The sequence below is a fragment of the Bactrocera latifrons genome, unplaced genomic scaffold (genome assembly GCF_001853355.1).
Source record: "Bactrocera latifrons isolate USDA-ARS-PBARC rearing strain unplaced genomic scaffold, ASM185335v1 scaffold_94, whole genome shotgun sequence".
In the NCBI taxonomy this organism is placed as follows: domain Eukaryota; kingdom Metazoa; phylum Arthropoda; class Insecta; order Diptera; family Tephritidae; genus Bactrocera; species Bactrocera latifrons.
This window is the reverse complement of record NW_017537645.1, coordinates 796,992-812,479: the sequence shown is the minus strand read 5'-3', so window position 1 is coordinate 812,479 and position 15,488 is coordinate 796,992. Positions and strand designations below refer to the sequence as shown.

General features: G+C 34.1%; 1 protein-coding gene across 9 annotated transcripts in view; it reads right to left on the bottom strand.

Annotated features, from left to right (window-relative positions):
- Positions 1-15,488, bottom strand: part of LOC108977687 (segmentation protein cap'n'collar) — a 144,377-nt gene that overhangs the window by 65,279 nt on the left and 63,610 nt on the right. The gene's annotated exons all lie outside the window — the stretch shown is intronic.

The window sequence follows — 15,488 nt, the reverse complement described above, 5'->3', positions numbered from 1 at the left end:
AAATAAACGTGAGCAAAATTTCAGTTTAATATCAAACACTCAAGGAATGAAAGCATATATACAGACGAGCATGTCTCAATTTATTGAATGCTGGCTGATCACTTCAATATATGATATATGTACATACGAGTATATTTTATCGATTCTCCGTTTTCTTCGCCGTTGGCTTCTAGGTGTTACAAACTTCGTGGGTAAACTTAATATACCCTGTTCAGGGTACAAAAATATTAAATAGAAATAACCAATGTGTTAACCAAGTTCGCCAAAGAGACTGCAAATCTGAAATTGAGCCAGCTGATATGGGACGACGAGCATAAAACATGGCAGAAAACAACATTTTTATTTATTAAATACATATCTACATTTATACATACATATGTACTTCTATCCAAGCACGTTTGCTACATTGTTGTTTTTACCTCACCTGCTGTGCATTATGTAAAATAATATTTTCATTTTCCCCCCTTCTTTTTCAAAAGCTTTGCTATTACAAAATGGTAAAATTACAAAAAATGTCTTGTCATTCGACGGTAAGTTGAAGAACTCTAAAATCGTTAGAAGACAAAAGCTATGAAAACAAGTTGCTGATGAGGGTATTCACCGAATGCAAAAAAAGTTAAAATAATAACGAAATAAAAAATAAAATAAGGTAAATAAAACAGAAACCGTTAAATACGCAGAAAGTGGTTGCCAAAAATTATTGAGCACTAGTAAGTATGAAATATAGCACATAGTACTATACACAAAATTCCTATTGGCACATGATAAAAGAGACTGTAGGAACATGATGGGAATACTAACTGGTCACTCCTGGTGGGGACACACGTCCGCAGGATGGGGCTGACAGAACGAGAAGACGGCAGGAAATGTCTGGAACAGTACACCAGATAAGCAACTGAGCATCTCTTGTGTACTTGGCCCGCATTGGCAAGACTACGATGGAAGCATCTGGTGTCTCCACAGTATGATACACTGGAGGAGGTATCAGTAGTGAGGCCGCAAAATCTGTTAAAATTCGCCATGTGGTATAGAAAAGGACCAAAACTTTTCTACGTGTGGCTTATTGACCTACCAGATTAATCTAACCTAATCTAAAGTTCATATAAGAAGTCTCGAAAGAAAACCCGGGCTCCTAAATAGACATACAGTCAAAAATATTTTTTCATATACGAGAATAGGGATAGATTATAACTTCGAAGTCGTAGACAATTTCGTCTACCTTGGAACCAGCATTAATAGCAACAGCAATGAACAGCCTCGAAATCCAACGCCGAATAACTCTAGTCAACAGGTGCTACTTCGAACTGAGTAGGCATTTGAGAACTAAAGTCCTCTCTTGACGAACAAAGACCAAACCTTTCAAGTCACTCAACATCCCCAAAGTGGTATATGGATCAGAGACTTGAACAATGACAACATCCGATGAGTCGGTGTTACGAGTTTTCAAGAGAACGGCTCTGATTCAGCGGCTACGCTGCCTAGGTCATGTCCTTCGAAAGGATGAATACACTTCAGCTCTAGGAAGTAGAGGAAGACCTCCACTCCGTTGAAAAGATCAGGTGAAGAAGAATTCGGCTATACTTGGAATCCCCGATTGGCGCACTATTGCAAACTCGGCTATAACAGCGTAAGCGGTGTCTACGCCAATAAAGAAAAATACGCAAATTAGATATTCATTTCTTTAATTTTTATATTTAAATTCATCAATGGCAACTCTAGTCCATCTCGCAACTTTACATTTTTTTTGTTTTTAGGTTTTACCCATAAAGTTTATTTAAGCTGCAGAAGACGTTTGATGAAGTGAAGTATGAGAAGAAACTCGAATTTCACGTTTGTCTGGGCCATGTTTTGCTGCGATAGACACGTTTTTACTTGCCGCCGTTGCTGCGCACACAAGCTTTTATTGGATGCGTTTAATTAAGAGGATTTTTTAGAAAAAAAAAAAAACTATGTATACAGGTATGTTTGAAGCAAGTTCTAAATATGACGACGGATTGTGAAATATTTATTAAATGTTTACTGAAGTGTCAAAATAACGTTTGATAGTGTTGATACTTTTTGTTGGTTTCAAGCCGGAATTGATGCTCACATAGGTTGTTGTTAGTACTGAATGCAACATAAATTCAATGCAATTCATAATTTTGAGAATTCAGTAAGACGATTATGTAGTATTTTATTATATGCATCATGGTGGAGTTTCAGATTCAACGAAACGAACAGCTTTTTGTGTTTTGATTTCGAAATTCAGAATATTGACTTGAATGCGTTATTTACTATAGGCTAAACTCAATTTCTAGCGACTTAATTCCTTTTTGCTGTTTGACCAATTGGAGATTTCAAGGTAGTCAGGTTCTTCTGGTCTTTCCAACGAAGTGGACGACTTCCTTTGCTTCCACCGGCGGGTACTACGTTGAATATCTCAGAGCTTGAGTGTTTTCATCCATTTGGACGATAGCCGTAGAATCTTCCGCAGAGCCGTTCGATTGAAAACTTGCAAATAAACACGGGATCCGTGGTAAGGGCACTATAGACTCGAAGTCGCTACCAAAGCTTAGATATAAGTGTATGTAAAATTGGATTGAGTGTTGTAATACTTGATTGGCTCGAAATGAGCCTATTTTGAAGGTAAAAATAAAGTATTTTTAATAAAGTATAAGAATATGTTAACAGTCCGGGTCAAATTTGATCAGAAACATTAATTTTAACTCTCTTCAAAGAAGTCTTGGGATTTTTCAAGAGATTGAAAGAATATTTCTTGGATAATAAGGAATTTTTATTAAAATATGTGAGCATGTTAACAATCCGGGTCAAATTTGATCAGATAGTATAGTGCGAAACATTATTTGTAACTGCCTTCGAAGTAGACTTGGCAGAACATATTTCTGATAATAAAGAGTTTTTAAAAAAATAAGTGTATATGTTAGCAGTCCGGGTCAAATTTGATCAGAGGTAATTGAGAAACACTATTTTTCACTGACTTTAAGGTAGACTTAATATTTTTCAAGAGATTAAAAGAACATATTTTAGACTAATTTGAATAAGTGATAACGGAGAAGTGACAAGTGGAGATTTTGAAATAAAATAATCTATTGTATTGCACGAGAAAACTTTGAAAATAGTATCTAGATTGTAACCACTTTCCCAGTCAGTGCAGCAACTAACTGTAACATATTTTGAAAAACATTTTCTTTCAAATAATATAAATTAAAATTTTACGAAATCTCAGAGTCTTACAGAAACCAACTGAAAACATTGCCATACACGTGAGAGATTTTTAATTTTTTTTTTTTGCTTTGTTTTTCAATAGAAAAAAATTATACAAATCATTTCAAGTTGCTAGAAAAACTCACGTGGTCAATCAATTCGGCTTCCTACACTTGGAACCAACAAAATGACATTTCTCAATCGTATTTCACTTATGAATTGCTACTTTGTTAGGCGAAAAATATCGAAATCATTAATGTCAATTCATGGATGACAAACGCTAATGAAGGCATCAAGTTCCAATATACTAATATAGTTGCATTTGACAAGTCACATGTAAGCAGAGAAATTTGAATTTACTTTCCAAAACCAAAAAAAAAAACAAAAAGAAGAAACAAAAACGAAGCAAAAACAATTGAGTGCAAGTAACAACTCTATTTGACGATAACAAAAAGGCTGACATTTTCTCGACAAAAAAAAAAAAACAAAAAAAAAACAAAAAAAAACAAAAAATCTTAAATAATTGAATAAAGTGAGTGACTGCTACTATTCGCTGTTGCTGCTATTGTGACGCGCCAAAGGAAGTGAACACGATTAGCCATCGGTGCCATCGGGTATTGACTGTCGCATAACAACGCGCTGCTGCCATTGGCCAGTTGTTACGCGGCGTCACAAAAGGTGTGAAAAATGCAGTTGCATATATGTATGTAAGTATGTATTTGAAGGCATACGAATTCCCTACTGCATTAGATGCTAAATGATTTAACAAAATTTTTCCAATTTTTATTTAATTTTATTTTGTTCATTTCATTTCATTTCTTTCAACTTCATTACATAGTAGGATAGTTAAGCACATTAATATGTATAGTGCTCGTATATTGGTAATTTCGAACTGTGCGGCGCACAAATCACAAAAGTCGAGAATTAAAGATTCAAAAATGACTTTCATTTATTGCGGCAGAGGCAAATAAACACACATACCTACACGTGTATGACAAACGCCTGGTGGGATGCTGACTGTTGTCTTTGGTGCGCTGTGGAGTTGAGAAATTGGAAATTTTTGTTGGAAAATGCAGCAGCACCAGCAGCTTAGTTATCAACACATATTTTAGCAGCACATAATCGTAACTGATATCCATAGATTGTGAGATTGTGGGATTGCCGGCCAGCGAACGTGTGCAGCATACCATAAGTGTATATGGGTGCCATTGTTATTTGTTAGAATGTGCGTGAGAGAATGCAGCAGGCGGCATAATGGTCGAGGGTCAGCGTTAAGCGTGTAGTTTACAATAAAAATTAATGATCTTAATAAAAATTAAATATTGGAAAAATTTGAAAAATATTCTGTAGACAAAAGCAGCACAAACACCATGGGGAATACATAGTGGCAGGGTAGTGGAAGAAAATTCTAAAATATTAACGTGTGGCAGTGGTGGTGAACAAAATGGCGGGTGCATGGCATACAATAAATGTGTATGTATGTACATATATAAAGAAAAACAATGAAACAGAATGCATTAATATCAGATTATGTGCTTGTAAGATATATTTTGGAAACTTATATACTTCTAAAATATGTTTTTTAACTATTTTGATAGCAATATATCCTGAAAAATATTTATGTACATATGTATTACATACAAAAGTGTAACAATATTTATATAAATATATCGATAAACCTCAAAAGTAGCTAATTAATTGAAGTTAAACTCAAAATTATGCTTGTTTAAACCCTTAAGCACGTCAAGCAGAACTTTTATTCAATTTCAAGTTTGAAAAAAAAAAATAAATATTAAGCCGTTAATCCTGAAAGTAACTTTACCAGTTTGATTTTTTTGCAGAATAAACTGTAATTATTTTATATTAGAAGTGTTAAATTTTATAATCACAAAGTTTTCCTGTAAAAATTTGCATTCCATAGTGATAACAAAGTTGCCGTTGAGTTAAAAAATTAATAAGCACAGGAAAAAAGTTAGTTTCGGTTGCAAAAAAGCCATATACCCTTCACAGCTGCATTTCTTACAACCTCAAAGTCTATAAAATAATCCATATCTTGATTTTGAACAATCAATTTTTTATGACAGCTATATGCTATAGTGGTCCGATCTGAACAATTTCTTCGCATATTGCACAATTACCTTAGCCAATAACCCGTACTAAATTTCTTGAAAATATCTCTTCAAATGATAAAGCAAATCATACAGGCACTTCACGCCGATTGTTCAGTTTGTATGACAGCTATACGTTATAGTAGTTCGATCGGAAAATTTTTTTTGGGGATTGTAGCGTTGCCTTGAAAAAATAATTTACGCCAAATTTCGTGAAGTTAATTCAGTAATTAAAAGTATTTTCCATACAAAGATTTGAATTTGATGGGTCAGTTTATATGGCAGCTATATACTATAGTGGTCCGATTGCCCCAATTTTTTCGGAGATTCGGAGATTATGGCGTTGCCTTAAAGAATGATCTATGCCAAATTTCGTAGAGATATCTCATTAAATATAAATGTTTTCCATACAAGAACTTGATTTTAATGGGACAGTTTGTGTGGCAGCTATATGCTGTAGTGGTCCGATCTGAACAATTTCTTCGGAAATCGTAGTGTTGCCTTGGAAAATATTTTCTGCTGAATTTTGTGAAGCTGTCTTCTCAAATAGAAGAGATTTCCATACAACAACTTAGGGCCTACTACGTGGTTCTCTGGATGTTATATTAAACTTGTTGGCAAATTTAATATATCCTATTGAGGGTATAATTAACATTTTTACAAACTTTGGCTTTAGACAGATAGAACATTGGAATGCATTTTTTTCTCTGAAAAATTATGAACCAGTAATATTAAACTAAAAACAATAAATTATTGAACATGAGATTTTCCTGATGCAATGTCTGTCTTTCTTGCTCTCATTCATTTCTTATTTATTTTATTTAGCTAATCACATTTATTTCACTTATTTAACCAAATATTGAAAAAAAAAATGTGTATCACCTTTATATGCCTGCAACTCCCACCATTTTGGTAAATCGCCTACGCACAGAGGATATTTGACACGAACCAATTGACACTAAGGCCCAAGCAGCTGGCACACGAGCCTCTTGCCTCACAAGTCATTGTCCAATCAAAGCTTATTAGATCACGAAAAGCAAATAGGGAAAGGCAAATGCAAATAAAATTGGGTTAAATATCAAACGGAATATCAAATACCCGTGTTATTTCTATTTGCACAAGTTGTGTGTGTCGAAAAAGTCCGATTTACCATTCCACAACACCCCTTCGTGTCACGACCGCCATCTTGCATAGCTACTAGCTTAGTAAACAGCAGACGCAAGCACAAAAGCAAACCATGTGTAATATATACTTTCATAGATAGCATTTATGGGTGAGCGGTATCTGGGTACTTTGTGCAAAGCAAACATGTCAGAGCCATGTTATGGCATGGCAGGCAGTTCGGACGATTTTGTGGGGTGCAAATAAGGTTTCATGCGTTTTAGGAACAAATAAAAAAACTTGTCTAAATTAAACAAAATAAGTTATATATGACTGTATCGTGGATATATGCCACATGCCAAATAATCCAATATATTCAGTTCAAACATATGTATGTGTGTATGTCGTAGTGGTGTGTGTAAAAGACATGGGCAAACATATGCTTAGCTTTCATGCCGCCCCATGACGTTTGGAAGGGTGTCAGATGCAGTTATAATGGCACAGTGCTGCAGGGATGATGTTTTTGGAAGAAAAAATGGTTGTGTTGTATTTGTGGGTTACAAAAAGGTGCTAATGGAAATCTAAGAAGCTTTACTATCTAAGAAGCTGAGAAATGAAATCAAAAGCAAGTTAGGCAAAAATATAAATTTTTCAATGTATCAGATAATATTTTTTTAACGCTCGAAATTGCCTTATCCGATAATTTTATTTCGTAAAAGTTCTAAATAATTTACGAAAACGCACAACCACCCACCCTGCCATGTTAAATATGACAAGCTTATTTGTGGAAAATGTAAAAGCTTTTAAGCGCTTGTGAAAGCTCTTCGGCTTTTGTGAAAGCTCTTGGGCTTTTGTGAAAGCTCTTAGGCTTTTGTGAAAGCTCTTAGACTTTTGTGAAAGTTCTTAGGCTTTTGTGAAAGCACTTAAGAGTTCTGTCAAAGCTCTTAGACTTTTGTGAATGCTGTTAAAGCCTAAAAAAGATGTAAATGTTTTGAGAACGTCATTAAATCTCATTCTCCTTAAACGATATTCTAATCTGATACTACTGATACTTATCGATGAAATACATGAAAGCTTTTGTGAAAGTTGTTAAAACTAAATAAAAACTAACAGGCTCTATTACTGCTCCTACTAAGTTTATGCACTATTTTGGACGATATTTAGAAAACATCGACATTGCTCAAATTTCTGGATATCCTTTCATCATCATAATCATAATTTTCGTATTAATCGACGTTTTCGTTAATCCATAATTTAATCTCATGGAAATAACACTAACTTTACGAAGACCCATCAATCCTAGCAAGTATAACAAGATTGTTTTAGAAAAAGGTTTTGAAGGCTTTTAAAAGCTTGAAGGCTTGTATAATGATTGTTAAGAATTTTGTATGTAATTATTTCCCAATAATCGATATTTTGCGCAAGATCCGTTGAAAATATCTTTATATAGTGAAAGCTTTTTGCTGTAGAGCTTTTTTAGTATCACGACTGAAAGCTTTTGTTAAAGCTGTTGAAAAAAACAAGTTCTGTAAAGATTAAGTGAAAGTTTCAGAATAAAGTAAGGCTACATAAGGAAGTTTTTCGATGCAGTTTTTTTTTTTTTTTTTTTTTTTTTTTTTTTTTTTTTTTTTTTTTTWTTTTTTTTTTTTTTTTTTTTTTTTTTTTTTTTTTTTTTTGTAAAAGGAGTGAAAGATTTTGTTAAAAGAAAATAGGCTTTTTGAAAGTTTTTCGGAACTATTTTCTCTTAAATCGATATCTTTAGTTTTATTTTTAACTAAATTTTCGTTGGAAACGATCTTATACGCAGACTTTGGGAAATAATTGCAAAAATAAATACATTTCATTTTCTCCTGAAGGAGAACACTCCCGCTAAGAATGAATCATCACACTTCCGAGCCTATCAGGAGCATTGAAATTGATGAGCTATTTGTATTAGAATTTTCAACTGCTCTATATTACCAAAACTAAAGCACTGTGCCCGTATCGCTAGTACCAATTTCAGACTCACATTGCTGGCATAGGCCAAAGTAGCATAACGTTGCTGCCGCGGTTCGTTGAGAACGAGGCAATAGCAACTTTTTTGGCAAATCATCTTGCGATCATTTCTCAAAACGGCTCTATGCGGCTGTCGTTGCTACCAAAAGACACACACACACGCGAGCGCAAATACAAAATTGAACAAAAGGAAAAGTTGGAAACTAGATGCCCAAGAAATAGAGAATTCAGCACAGCAGGCGGTAGTGGCAGCCCGCTAGCTGAGCACCGACAGCGCAACCGGCACGCACACCACCAGCAATCGGCAATCGGCACTCAGCGAGGCGAACCTGACATGGGTGGTACAGGCTGGCTGCCTTTAACAATAGGGAGCAACCGATACTGCCACTGGGCGCTGAATGCTTGCACGCCCGCGCGTCTGCACGCAAGACTGCCCCGGCTCCACACACACATCCTATGCCGCAACTATTGCAATGCTGCTGATAAAGTTTGATGAGTGCGTGCATGTCAAGTCAAAAAAACCAAAAAAAAAAAAAAAAAAAAAAAAAAAAAAAAAAAAAAAAAAAAAAAAAAAACCAAAAAAAAAAAAAAAAAAACACAAACAAAAACAAAAATTATAGTAAGAAACACAAACAAAAAACAGTTAGAAAGTACATGTTAACATATATTAGTAATATGGGTAGCAGTAGGCTCTACGCTTTTAATGGAACCACCCACTGGTGCAGAAAGAAAACAAGAAAGAAATAAATTAGAATGTGTTTTGGTCATGGAATTCCACGAAATTATATTTGATACGCAATTATTTTCGATTGGTGAAAATAGAAACAACAAAAATAAAGAAAAAATAACAACAAAAATAAAAAAAATAACACACACAAAAACCGAAAGTCCGCTGAATTAATAAAAGCGCACGAAGCAAACGCTGATAAAACCAATACCAACATATAGGGCGCTTGTTGTTTGTGGGCCGAACAGGCGCGTGGCACCTTAAACCTCACACGACAGCACGAGCCTCCGCTGCGAACCAAGGCAACTGATAAAAAAGCTCATTTTTCTTTAATTTACGTGCCTGTCAACTCAAAATGCCTACTGTCATTTATTTTCCACAACGCCACCGAGGGATACAAGCAACTCCGACAGCTGTACATGTCAGCCGGTGTGAGCTTGGGGGGGTAAAAGCAGGCAGGCAGGCAGGCTGTCCAGATGCGGCATTTGATTGGTGTTCCTTTGCGCTGGAAAGGGGATGCAGCACGATTTATCGCTGCGTACGGCTGAATGCTGCTTAATATGCGAGATTTACGCCATTTTCTTAAATCGAAAAAGAAACTTGTGTTCTGCTTGTGATTACTCTCACATATGTATGTATAATATGTATGTATAATATGTGAGTATTTGGCGATATCAAATGGTAATGTGGTGAGCCAGCGAAAGTTCTTATCAAAGGATGAAAGGACAAAAGGAAATGAGCCGAAGCTTATAAGATGGATCACTTGGGAGCAGCTGTGTTGGAGACACGTGTGTAGACAACAACAAAGACTTTTTAAATATGCATATATGTGCGGTATACATACACATACTTATGTATGCTACACACATATAAAATAGTCAAGAAACATTTACAAACTAATCTAAGCAGTGTGGTGTTAAGGTAAAGATAATTTTTCATGTCTTGTACGAAAATGTTTATATGTCAGTTTCGGGGTCTTCTTAATGTTATGCATACTTTTGTAATTATTTTATGACTAACCGATAAGACTACACATACAGCTGTTGACAGCTAATTAGAAACGCCACTTATTTTGAAGTAAATTATGTTAATTTCCAATAAGTTACTGAACTCTAATAGTAAAAATTTTATTATAAGTCCATTTTGTTATATAAATTTTAACAAAAATATGTGGAGTCAACGATTTAAGTGCGACAACTAATTAGAAACGATAACATTTTATAAGCAAAAAATAATGATTTTATAAAAATTCGTAGTTAGGATTTTGTTGCTTAACCCTTATACATTAATCCACTGCAAATTGACGTTATAAGACTTTGACAGCGCACCGCTGGTATTGTTCGCCATTCCGTCTTTAGTTTATCACAAAGAACATCCATATTTGGGATATTTACTACTAACTGTACTAACGGCCTTTTTAACAACATGCCAAAGATGTTCAAGTCTGGGCGGTACAATGGCCACACCAAAATATTGATGAAATATTAATCAAAACACTTTTGTGTCAACTTCGCCGTTTCCTTTGAATTTTAATCTTTTTGGAATTTCCATATAACAGGCAAATTTTCCTCAGCCCCCACAACATGACTGATCCTCCACTATACTCAACTACGCGTGGATTGGACGGCGAACATACCTTAACCATCAAGAACTTTGCGACTAATTTTTGTTACATCGCTTTAAACGAAATACTTCCATTGATTTGTTATACAAGACCAAGTCTACCCGCCATTTCCTCTGAATTTTAGACAGAAGTGGTTTCCTGTGTGCTGCTCTGCCGTGCAGTCCAGATACAATCAAGCACCGGAAAATTGTTTTCTTGGATATTTGGTAATTATATTCGTCTTGAATTTCACGTTGAGTGTCAGTGGAACTCTTTTTTTGGGTCTCTTCGGGAGATAGTAGTAAATCTCGGTATATTTCTGTTGAAGTTTTTCGGGTTTCTTTTTTCCGTTTTTAGAAATAGTTTGAAAATTCTATATATGCTTAAGGACATTCAAGGGGTGAGCCATCCGATTATATTTTTATTATTAATAGTATTATCTTAATATTAGGTTGTCAAAAAAGTCTTGCGGTATTTTTATTGAATTTTCAACTGTTCATAAAAATCTTTTTGATGACTCATGCTCAGCTCTTGACCTACGGCTACTACTATGCCGGTCTCTTTCGACCAATTCAGCGATTTTATCGCAATTTTCGACGACAGGCTTTCCGAAGCGTGGCGCATCTTCGACCACCTCTACACCAGAACGAAAACGCTGAACCCATCATTGTGAGATGGAAATGGAAAATGTATCGGGTCCATAAACTTCACAAATTTTATTGGCGGCTTGAGATGCATTTTTGCCTTTATCGTGGTATTACTGTAAAATATGCCGTATTTTCTCTTTATTTTGCTCCATGTTTGCGACGCTATAACTCACGAACGACTTAAAAGAAACGACAATCAATCAAACACGTGTTAGTGCGTGAAATGAGCTTTCCAAAAAGGTATAGCATGACTCGATGCGACGAATAAAACTAGAACTGTGCGCTCTCAGCGCCAACTACAAATACCGCAAAACTTTTTTGACAACCAATATGTTTAGAACATTTTGTTGAACTGACGGCACGTTGAGTGAAAATTACGAATTTTTACAGGGTGTTTTGTCAAGTGCACATATTTTACCAAATCATGGGTATTGAAAGATTCTCGATCAGTTCCGCTTTAAATTTATATATCATTTAAGGGGTTATAATTTCAGCGATACGACTGGACCGATCAGCTTGAAAATTTTACGTGGTATCCTTAGATATATAGTATTATCAGGTAATGATGGAAGGAATAATATTTTGGCAATAAATTCGATTTTTAAGTCACTTTCAAGTGTGATTGGTTAGTTTTGACTAGTCCTTCGATCGACCGACTGTATTAAGCTAAAGTAATAATACTTTTTTTTTTGTTTAAATTATTATTATTATTATTTATTTTTTAAAAATCTGCAGATCTTTTTCGGAAATCCTCCTCAAGATCGGATCAAGGAAATTTTTATTTTCTTTAATAGTGACAATTGAAAATCAAATCGTTTTTAAGCAATGACTCAGACCTATGGCGAACTCAATATACATAATCGAAGAAGTTATGTAAATACAGTAAAAAATACTAGATGATGTCATGATTGTATATGAGATGAGATGTTTTTAAGAAATTTAGTGCTTTCATACCGACGTAAACAAATGGAACATGCTGTTTTTAAGAAACCGAAGACTAAAGCAGCAAATAGTGGTGAGAATTTTTTTGGAACCGTATAGTAAGGAAGAATACTGTCGACAATTTAAAATAAATTGTTAGGAATAAACTCCAATTCATTTCTGGTATGTGAACGGACATCAGAAATATTACAACTACAGATCGGTGAAGACCAAAGAGTTTACAAATACTTCTAACAATCAAAACAATAAGACTTCGAACCGAAATTTGAACAATTTTTGATTTCTTACGTTATCCTGTTATCAGCATGTATTCCTATTCCATTAAAAAAATTAACCTAGAATTTAACCTGCTTTATTTTTCAGTGATAAGTTTAGCAAAGTATATATTTTTTTGTAATAGTAAGAGGCAAAAAAAAAAAAAAAATGCACGTCCGAATATGAAGACTAAAAAATACAATAAGTACAATCATGGGAATATGAAAATAACTTGACGATGAAACACAAAGCTTTTCAAAATGCAACTGTACATCCTGAGAAAACCTTGCAAATTCTCCCTACTGCATTAAGAAAAAATAAAAATGAAGCTTATTTTGAACTCAGCTTGAATCATCTGACAGCAAAGCTCTGCTATATGTATGTATGTCATAATGTCAATACATCCAATAGTTTAGAATGCTCCGAAGTAAAACTCACAAAGCACGAACAGCTACAAGTATTTACAATAACAAAGAATAATAGCCACAACTCGTGTCTGTCGTCGGTGATTAACAGCGTATAATTTCTATAAAGTAAAAAATAAAAGCCATTGCTTATCGCTCCGCCACAGCGAAATTTCTTATCGGAAAAAATGCTTGTATAAAAAACGTTTTTTTCTATCAAAATTGTTTCCAGCAGCATCGAATAAGAATTTGAAGCGCTTCACACGCCGCAGCTTTCACACGTTGGAGGCCAAGCAAATTAGAATAAATGATGCGAAAGTTAAATACAAATGAAATGACAAATAAATATACATATGCATAGTATGTATGTCAATTAATAAACGCTGCCACATTAGTTGTTAGCCATATTCGAGGCAGGACTACTGGCAAATTGGCCAAAAAGCACACTTGTGCTATGAGAGATAACGGTTGAATAAACACATGAACTGGAAAGCTGAAGAAGCTTTAAGCTCCAACAGGCACGCTTATCGCTTGGCTAACAATAAAGAGATATAAATTTAGTAAATAAATTGTTTGTAGTCAATTAAAAAAGCACATATTAATACCTGCTATCGGCGCTATTATTTGTGGTAATATATGCAAGTGCGAAAGCTCTGCTGCGTGGTTGACTCTTCAGGGAGTGTGTACAAAAATGGCGCAAGAGCGGGTGTTATTTACAATGTTAATATTTATTTACATAGTTATATAATATATAAATACTTTATTTTAAAAATTTGAATATTTTTTCGAATAATTTTCTTGTGATTTTTTTTTTGCTTTTTGTATATTAATGACAACATTTACGCCTGTAGCAACTAAGGTAATTTAAATATACATATGTATATATACACGTAGTTAAGCGAGAAATTTACTCGATAAGAGGTTCACTTAAATCGATTGCGCAAATGATTCACTGATATTTGAAATTATACGGGAGAATAGGCAGAGTGAGCAAATTGGACTTATGACACTTTTGAGGAAGACCACACCACCTGTTATGAATTTTCGGTAGAAAACTTCAGATATTTTCTTGCTTTATCAGTAATATAAATTTTCAGAAATAACCTATTAGAATTGGAAATGCGAATTTCAAAAAATTTTGAGTTACATGCATCTAAAGTGTAACCATTCAACTACTTCAGTTTATTATATTTTCAAACTCATTTTTCTCAAAACAGCATATTTTAAATATATTTGAGTTGTTACACGTAGACAAACGATTCAACATGTTCTGTATATACTTCTTCACGCAATGAGTTACCATTTTTGTTTTTTTTTGTCTGTTCAAAATATTGAGTTAAACTCAACTGTTTTCAAAATTCTGTCATTTTTTTCTCCTATCTTACTTTTTACGACTGTGACTCAGTGGTATATATATAAGAGATCTGCGTTGAGCTGAGTCGATTTAGTCATATCCGTCTGTCTGTCTGTATAAATATATGTATATGCAAACTTATCACGCAGTTTTTGAGATATCGATCTGAAATTTTGAACACATGCTTTTATACTCAGGAATCTGCTCATTTGCCGTAATCGTCGATATCGGACTACTATAGCACATTGCTGTCATAGAAACTGACTGATCGGAATACAGTGCGTGTATCGAAAACTTTTCCATTGGACGAGATATCATCAAGAAATTTTACATGGATTATTACCTTAGGTATTGTGCCGAAGAAATAGAAAAAATAATAGATCGATTCACTATATTAAACAGCTGCCATACAAACTGATCCAGCAAAATGAAGTTCTTGTAGGGAAAACATTTTTATTTACTGAAATATCTTCACGAAATTTCGCATAGAACATTTTGCAAGGCAATGCCACAATCTTTGAACAAATTGTTGCGATCGGACTACTATAGCACATAGCTGTCATACAAACAGTTCGATCAAAATCTAGTTCTTGTATTGAATATTTTTTTATTGCCATACAAAGTGAACGATCAATTTAAGTTCTTGAGGGTATAAAAAAATAACGTAAAATTGATGTTCTTAAATAGCATCACATCCTCTTCGTGAAAGCTTGTTAAGTAACTACCTAAAAATAATTTAATCTCATTCGTATTTTAAACAAAATATAACTGCTTATCGCGACAACTTGAATTCGACGCGTATTGGGGTTATTAACTAGATAAGAAGATAAAACTACAAGAAGAAATATTTAAAATAAGTGATGAGTGTTTGCATATACAAATATGTGGAAACGTTAAGAAAAGATGTTTTAGTGTTCATGTGTAGATGTGTGAATACAACTATGGATGTGCATACATACATTTGTATATACATAAACAACATATGTCTAAATATTTGCACATGTTTATAACGTCTATAAAAATATATACATATAGGCTTTATACTTTTCACATTTTTTAATAAATAGTATACGATAAATTAGAAATTAGAATAATAGCGCCAGCTCTATATGTAGAGTTTACTATATATTACAAAAAAAAATAAATAA